The following is a 7,488-nucleotide window of genomic DNA, read 5'->3' as shown; positions in this document are numbered from 1 at the left end:
CCATATGGCGAAATGAAGCTCTCAGCAGTATCTTTTCTAATTGTTTTTATTTCATCAAATCTGTTTAATTTGGAATAAATACTGATGTATAATATACGTATACATTCTAATAAATTCACATATTATTATAACATATATAAGCTCTCAGCAGTATCTTTTCTAATTGATTTTTTTTCTTCATCAAATCTGTTTAAAATTTCGAATAAATAATGATGTATAATATAGGTTTACATTCCATTTTCTATATATCTAATATGATTTGTCGCATATTACCCTTGGCCTTGATTTAACATGTTCGACTACAAAACATTCCTTTACACTGACGCTTCAGGTTTTGTCTCTAGTTGTTTTCCTTGTTTATCCCCAATTGATGATATCTGTTTAAGCTGACACTCTTGGGGCATTTTTCGTGATTTGTTTTCCATTATATTTTCTGTAAGATTCCGGCCACTCTGGCTGTGGCGGACCAGTTCGGCTAACACATAACCACGGATACTTTTCGTCCACCCCTGATGTGGCAGTGTACGAGAATGATATCCAATGTAATTGGAGGATCCATGCCACACACGGAAAAATAATCCGACTCCGGGCTTTGTGGTTTGAATTAGAAGAGGACAATGAGTAAGTTTGTCTTTTCTTCTCTAATAGTTTCAATAGAACTCTTGTGACATGTACTTTAAACATAGTCTGCTTGCAAGCAGATGGTAGTTGGCTAGAATAGATATACTTCTATACGTAAAACAATTGTAGCATTTCAGTTTTAATTTTGTATTTTCAATAGGAGTTTGGTAGGTAGGGGATACCAAATTACCTGCTTTCAAATCTGCTGCTTTTTTTAATATTTCAAACAAATGTTTGACAAATACATCATCAGTACATGAATATGAACAAAAGATTTCTGTGGTATTTTCCTTTTAAGCAGAAATCTCGATGGATGAAATCCAACCCCTGAATAATATTATTTAAAAAGGAAAATATAAAGAAAACACTAGGTAAAATGAAAACCTGGCATCATGTCATGTTCTACATTCTGATTTAAAATTAAAACAATTGACAATCATGTCATTTCTAAATGCAGAGTGCCTTTGAAAGTGCCCTTATGTGATACTACCGTCGAGGTATAGATATGACGTTCCTTAGAGAATGTTCATGGAAAAGCAAGGTGCAATGTTAAGCAATAAAAAGCGGTTTGGTTTGGTTTGGTTTAGTTTTGTTTAAAATCCTATTAACAGCTAAGGTCATTTAGGGACATGCCTCCTTGTGTGTAGTGTATGCGTGCTTGCGTGCGTGTATGCAGGAGACATGGTATGTTGGTGTAATTCCCTCCTTGTGATAGCGCGGATCTGATGTCGACTTTATAGTGCTATCTCACTGAAGTCCATGCCGAAGGCAACAAGCACAGCATTCCGCCCGGTCACATTGTACTGACAACGGGTGAACCAGTTGCTGCTATTCCCCTTAATGCAGAACGTTAAGCAGGGAATAACAACTACCATTTTTTAAGGACTTTGGTATTTCCGGCCTGGGGACAGAACCCATTGCCTTCCTCACCTGGGCGAACGTTCAACATTCAAGCCAAACGTGAGGTGTTGCCAAGCAAGGCGCTAGGAAATAAAATGTAGTTAGAAGTGGAAAGAAAGATAAAGATACCAAATATTGCAATATAACAGAACTACATTTTCTATATCTAATTTTGGTGGGTTATGTCTTAACAAAAGCTTAAATCGAACAACGGTATCCACAGATGGCGGGGCTACAGAATATATCAGGTAATTTCCCGGAGGAGGCCACTGACTCATCCCAAATATTCCAGGGGTTGCGCCCACTTTCGCTCACTGCACTTCTGGAATATGTAATAGCAAAATTGAAGGCACGCGGCAAGCTATTTGATTGGTCTCGGGTTAAAAAAATGACCAATCGTTAGGATGATTCCTGTCCTTTGAAGATTACAGAGTAGTGACACCGGACTTCAGAGCCAGATCAACTTGTTTTCTCGCCTCATCCACAAGGAGATGCTCACTGAGCCTTCAATTTTGCCATGCCATATCCCAGGGGTGCAAAGAGCGAAAGTGAAAACAAACCCCTGACTTATCGAGGATGCCACTGAAAATGCTGCTACACACCGTTAACAGAGAAGGTCCTACAACGACGGTGGTCTTTGTCATTCAACAGAGGTTATGTACGACGGTGTCCACTGATGGTGAGGTCACAGTGCCCATAGGATTGCATAACGTCCATGTCGGGGCTACTCCATGCCATGCTATGTGCAAGTTCACTATATCTTCTCATAATGAGAGGATTGGATAGTTCTGGTCATATTGTATACCTGCTTTGTGTTGGTGAGAGATTGAGTTTGAATGTTAAAGTACCGATAGAGATTTCGTACAAAATGTGACAATAAAAACAAACCAACCAAGTAGTTAGAATACACAAGAATAGTATGACAATTTTGTGAAGATACATCTTTTAAAAGTGTCTGATATATGGTAAAGTGATGTCAATAGAAAATGAGAGAAAAATACATCGCAGTCTCTTACAAACAGCTACAATCAAATAGTTAGGAACGTTTTAAAAATTGAAAAAAGTCGTCACACAATATATTTATTATCGCACATCTAACGGTACACGTAAACCAAAACAGTTTTATTCCAGACTTAATTTTGTCTGAAACAAAAGGGTTAATGCAATTTCCCACCAAAAATATTGAGTTTTCCGGACTTCATAACCCATTATTGTTCTTTCCCAGTATCAAAGAAGTTATACTATCATTATTTATCACGAAAATGACACAAAATTAATAAGACAAGTGACCAAACACCTATAATAAGATGCCCAATAGGCCTGTGTCGCTCATTTATAATACAATATGTTAGAATATCTTACTTATTTCACCTATATTACCTACTAATTAAGTCGGTAATGTTAATTTACCTGAAACAAACTTGATAGCGTACGTGTTATCCCAGCGTTGCTGAACGTCAAATAACGTAGTGTTGTAAGTGTGAGGGTGTCTCGTCAACTACGGGAGATTGGAATACGAGCTTTAGGCTCTTAAACAAACAGATGTACTCATTGGTACAATCGTGCAGATGTTGCGAGCAAACACCATTTAAAGTAAATCTTCCAACATCATCACAATGCTACCTTATATTTGAAAACCGCGACTTTGATAGTGAATGAAAATAATTTAGTAGTAAATTTCAGTATTGACTATTTTGTACCGAGGGAAAGAGAAACACAATCCAGCAAATTCTTTAATTCTTCTTCGTCCCCTTAAAAGATAGCAAGGTATTTCAAGTGATCAAATCCTATCGCAATCTGGTGATTGAACTACCGACGTTACAGCACAATTTTATGTGTTGCTTGGGCTGTTGATCTGCCCCCTCACAAATATCTGTGAAAATTAGACAGCCTTACATCTATATGAAGATTGTGTGGGTTTTAAATTGGAAAACGTGCCATCTTTCGGGCAACAAACATCACTGTCGCCTCTCCCAACCCCCTCCTACTCCCTCAACGCCCATTCAGCAAATATTGAAATACCTATTGAATTATATCGAATTAAGATTAATCAATATCCTCATTCTTGCTCGCAGGTAACTTGAAATACTGTGTAACTGATTGTGTGTGCTCCTCTCTCATCTTACACGAAATACTGCGTCCACCCCAGACACACTATAAAGTTGCCTTGCTGATAGAAGGAAGTTGGGGGATAAGGTTACTTAGTAGGTAACACACACTTATGTTGTACCGGGTCATTTTGTCATGCATGTGTATGGAAACTCTTACTATAAAAAATCCCCAAAAAAGTGGACTTGGTTTCTTGAAGTTAACTCAAGATTTCCTGTTTTTGAGAGAAAATCTATCCAAAACTGGAATTAGGGAGGTGTGAATTTGACTCACCAGTCCCACATGTATGCCTGGAGTTTATATGTACATGTCTGTACCATTATACTTGGACTGTTTCTATTTACCTGTACCAAGTCATAGAGTTTAGCTATGTCTAATATTCCTTGTAGAAGTAGAAGACCTGCCTCTGCAACCAGGCAGAGTGTAGTTATAGATAATAGTTATAGATAAAGACATTAAGAAGGATATAGCAGAAATCATGGTACATCTGGGTAAAGTTGCAACAAGGAATGATTTAGCAACATTGTCATCTGGACTTGTGAAATCAGCAGATAGAGAAGAGACAGTAAGCAGGATTTTGGATGAGACCAGGAAGAACCTAAATGAGGACTTTAATCTGAGCGTAAACCAAATATGAGGCAGAAGATGGAAAATCTGAATGTCCACAATCACTGACTACAGGAATCCCTGCACGATAAACAGAAGGAAATAGAGGAATTAAAGAGACAGAATATAGAGCGACTAGAACGACAGAGTGAGATGGAGAATGTAAGGAAGGAAATTATCAAAGAGACGATGGAGATCATAAAGATGGCGGTGGATTGGATCGGATACGGAAGGGCAACTATAATGAACAGTTCAGCAGGAGAAATAATTTCAAGGTGAAAGATTTTGCAAGGTGATGCCTAATTAACAAGAACATTCGTGAGACCATCAGCCGTGACGACCTTATTTTTGCCACATGATCGCTGTGAGGGACACCAAGACAGCATGGCCATTAGTAGTAAAGTATAACAACGTTTTTGAGGGGTGTTGTTATCTTATTTGAAAAGTAAAAGTTCTGGAGATATTGTATGGTCCAAATATATTATTAGAATAACTTTCTCTAGGTCGGTGGGTGATTTCTGGAGTATCCAAAAACACACCCGTACAGTCCGATGCCTAGGTCCTAACTGGCGTTACAGTTCGTATTCATGTGTTAAGTACATTTACACCATATCAATTAAGTAATTAGTTTGAGTGACATCTGCTATTCATAGCAATCGGCCTTTCAGATTCATGCCGTACCCAACCAGGTAAGCCAATTTAGCTGTCCTTTGTCTGAGACTGAATGCAGTATCCGATCTGGTATGACCAGTTAATCCTGTTACGTAATATAATTAAGTTGAAAGATATAAGGTATAAGATGGACAAAGTAAATGCATGAGTTAATATGACAACCATGACACATGTCGACTTTAAAGGAAAAGCTTCATAAATAGAAATTATCTAAATTGACACAAGTTCAGGAGAAATAATTTACACAAATAATTCCAGGATATTAATTATATTTATGTCACACGATGGATTAAAATAAATGAAAGTTTGTAGTTTAAAATACGCTTAATAACGAATATAATGAGATTTTAGATTAAAGTTCAAATTTAGCACTTTTATCATAAAATGATAAAAGCTCGAACCGAAAATTGTCATGCTAAAGGAAAACAGTTGGATTGATAATGCATTGTATTTCAACGGTCGGATTTTTGTGCGGTTTGGGATGGTGTGAGCTAGGAAGCCATTTGACTTATTTGACAGTGGGGACGAGATATTCAAAAGAAGGTTAAGTAGCTTCAGGAAAATGCATAGGAGGAGTTACGGGGGACAATGAAGCTGGTTGCTGATGTGACAAGTGATAATGCTGGTTTAATCAACAGACTAAAGTATGACAGTCGCATTGAGAGTGCATGTATTTCAATGGACGAGTTTTTTTTGCGGGTTGTGATGACTTATATGATATATGATAGTGTGGATGAGGTGTTCAAAAGTAGGGTCGGCGCTTCAGGGAAATACATAAAGCAGTGAAAATATCTTCACGGCCTCTTCATGAATACCTCTACCCTAGAGCATAGTCTGGGTAACTTGAGAAATACATATAGGTATAGTAATACAAGTATCAGAGTATAACCACCACTCGACAAGTTTTATAGAGATTTACATATACCAGTATTAACATTATTGAGGTCTTTGTATTATGACATTTCGATAATAAGTTTTGATGAGAATTGTCATAGTTTTCCAAGAGAACTGTAAATTGCAGTATCATTAAGCAAAATATGCTTCAACAGCAACGCTAGAATAACGTTCACAATATATTGTCATCAATATTATAGACCACTATCGGACAAAAATCAGAAGCATTACAAATGATGTGTATACATTTGGAATGATAGCACTGATAGGACGGAAAGTCAGCTATGTCAGAATTTTTATGTGGCGGACTACAATCACTATAACAACATGTTAATATTTCTGTGTTATATGATATTTACGGTATTGATATTTACGGTATTTATCTTACAAATAAGATTTGGTATCAGTTAGAGAACAATAGGATTTAATTACAGGTAAACTATAGTCTGCACTATAAAGTGTCTTATCATATGAAACTGAACGCATGCATAGCATTGATTTTTGGTGTTAAATTTTAATTATTTATGATATTGTTTCAACTTTATATATAAAAGTCTTCATCATAATATTAGGGAATTTCAGATTGAATGTCCTTACTTTACATATTATTTCTCTTCCCATATTGCTTAATTTTTTCAAGTATTCTTCGTGACCAAAATTTCCTCGAAATTAGGTAAGTGGTTCCTCTGGTCAAGGTTGTAACATCATTATACCATTGTTGAATAAATTCGTCATGTAACCTTGTTTTCAATGTATGTTTCAAAAATAATTTGCCTACAGTACATGCCTCTTGATATATCCATATAAGTTCAGCCCGAGTTACTAGTATTTTCTTAATATAATGTAACCATTTAAATTGAAAACGAAAGGTCATTTTCATGTTAACTGTACATTATCTTGTATACAAATTACATTACTCAGTGATTTTTGCAAAATAATGGTAAACACATAATCAAAGTAGTGCTCATTTACTATTCCGTCTATTCCACATGCCGACGGTGTTATTGACCACGGTATATCGTACCAACATTTCTCTTCAATGTTTTGGAATCATATTCCAGTAAAGTATAGAATACATGTATGTCTCACTAGATTAAGTACTTCTTCGGACTGGAAGATTAAGAAATGCTCCTAGAGAACAAAGACATTGTATGGAATGTAACTCCGTAGACATGAATGTAGTAAATTTCAAAATCTAACAGTGTGGTTTTCCTTAAGGCTGTTCAGTTGTTAAGTGTCAAAATAGTAAACAGCTATGTATGTTAGGGAAATTTATCTTGAAGCTATCTGAACCCTTAACTTAATTGTGTTGTATAGAATGTACATCATATTCTCTAAACATCGTTTTGTGTATATCATGTACCACATATAATGGGCCCCTAGCCCAAAGGTTGAATACATCTTGACATTTGTGATGTTTTGAATGAAAAGTGAAGTTATAATTATTTTTCCTTTCTACAGTGTATGTCCACAGCTTGAGATTGAAATTCTGCAGGTATGTAACTATAAAAATTAAACAACATTTTGTCAACTGTTATTTATACACAATGCATTACAGCGTTTTAACAATCATTGATATTAAGATTAGTTAATGAGGCTTTACTTCTAATCAACAATAGGATTTTGATAATTAACATGCAGACGGCTCGTACCTTACAGCTGTGATACTATAAAAACTCACGCAGA

The sequence above is a fragment of the Mizuhopecten yessoensis genome, unplaced genomic scaffold (assembly GCF_002113885.1).
Source record: "Mizuhopecten yessoensis strain PY_sf001 unplaced genomic scaffold, ASM211388v2 scaffold9331, whole genome shotgun sequence".
In the NCBI taxonomy this organism is placed as follows: domain Eukaryota; kingdom Metazoa; phylum Mollusca; class Bivalvia; order Pectinida; family Pectinidae; genus Mizuhopecten; species Mizuhopecten yessoensis.
The sequence above is the reverse complement of the archived record's forward strand: the minus strand, read 5'-3'. Positions refer to the sequence as shown.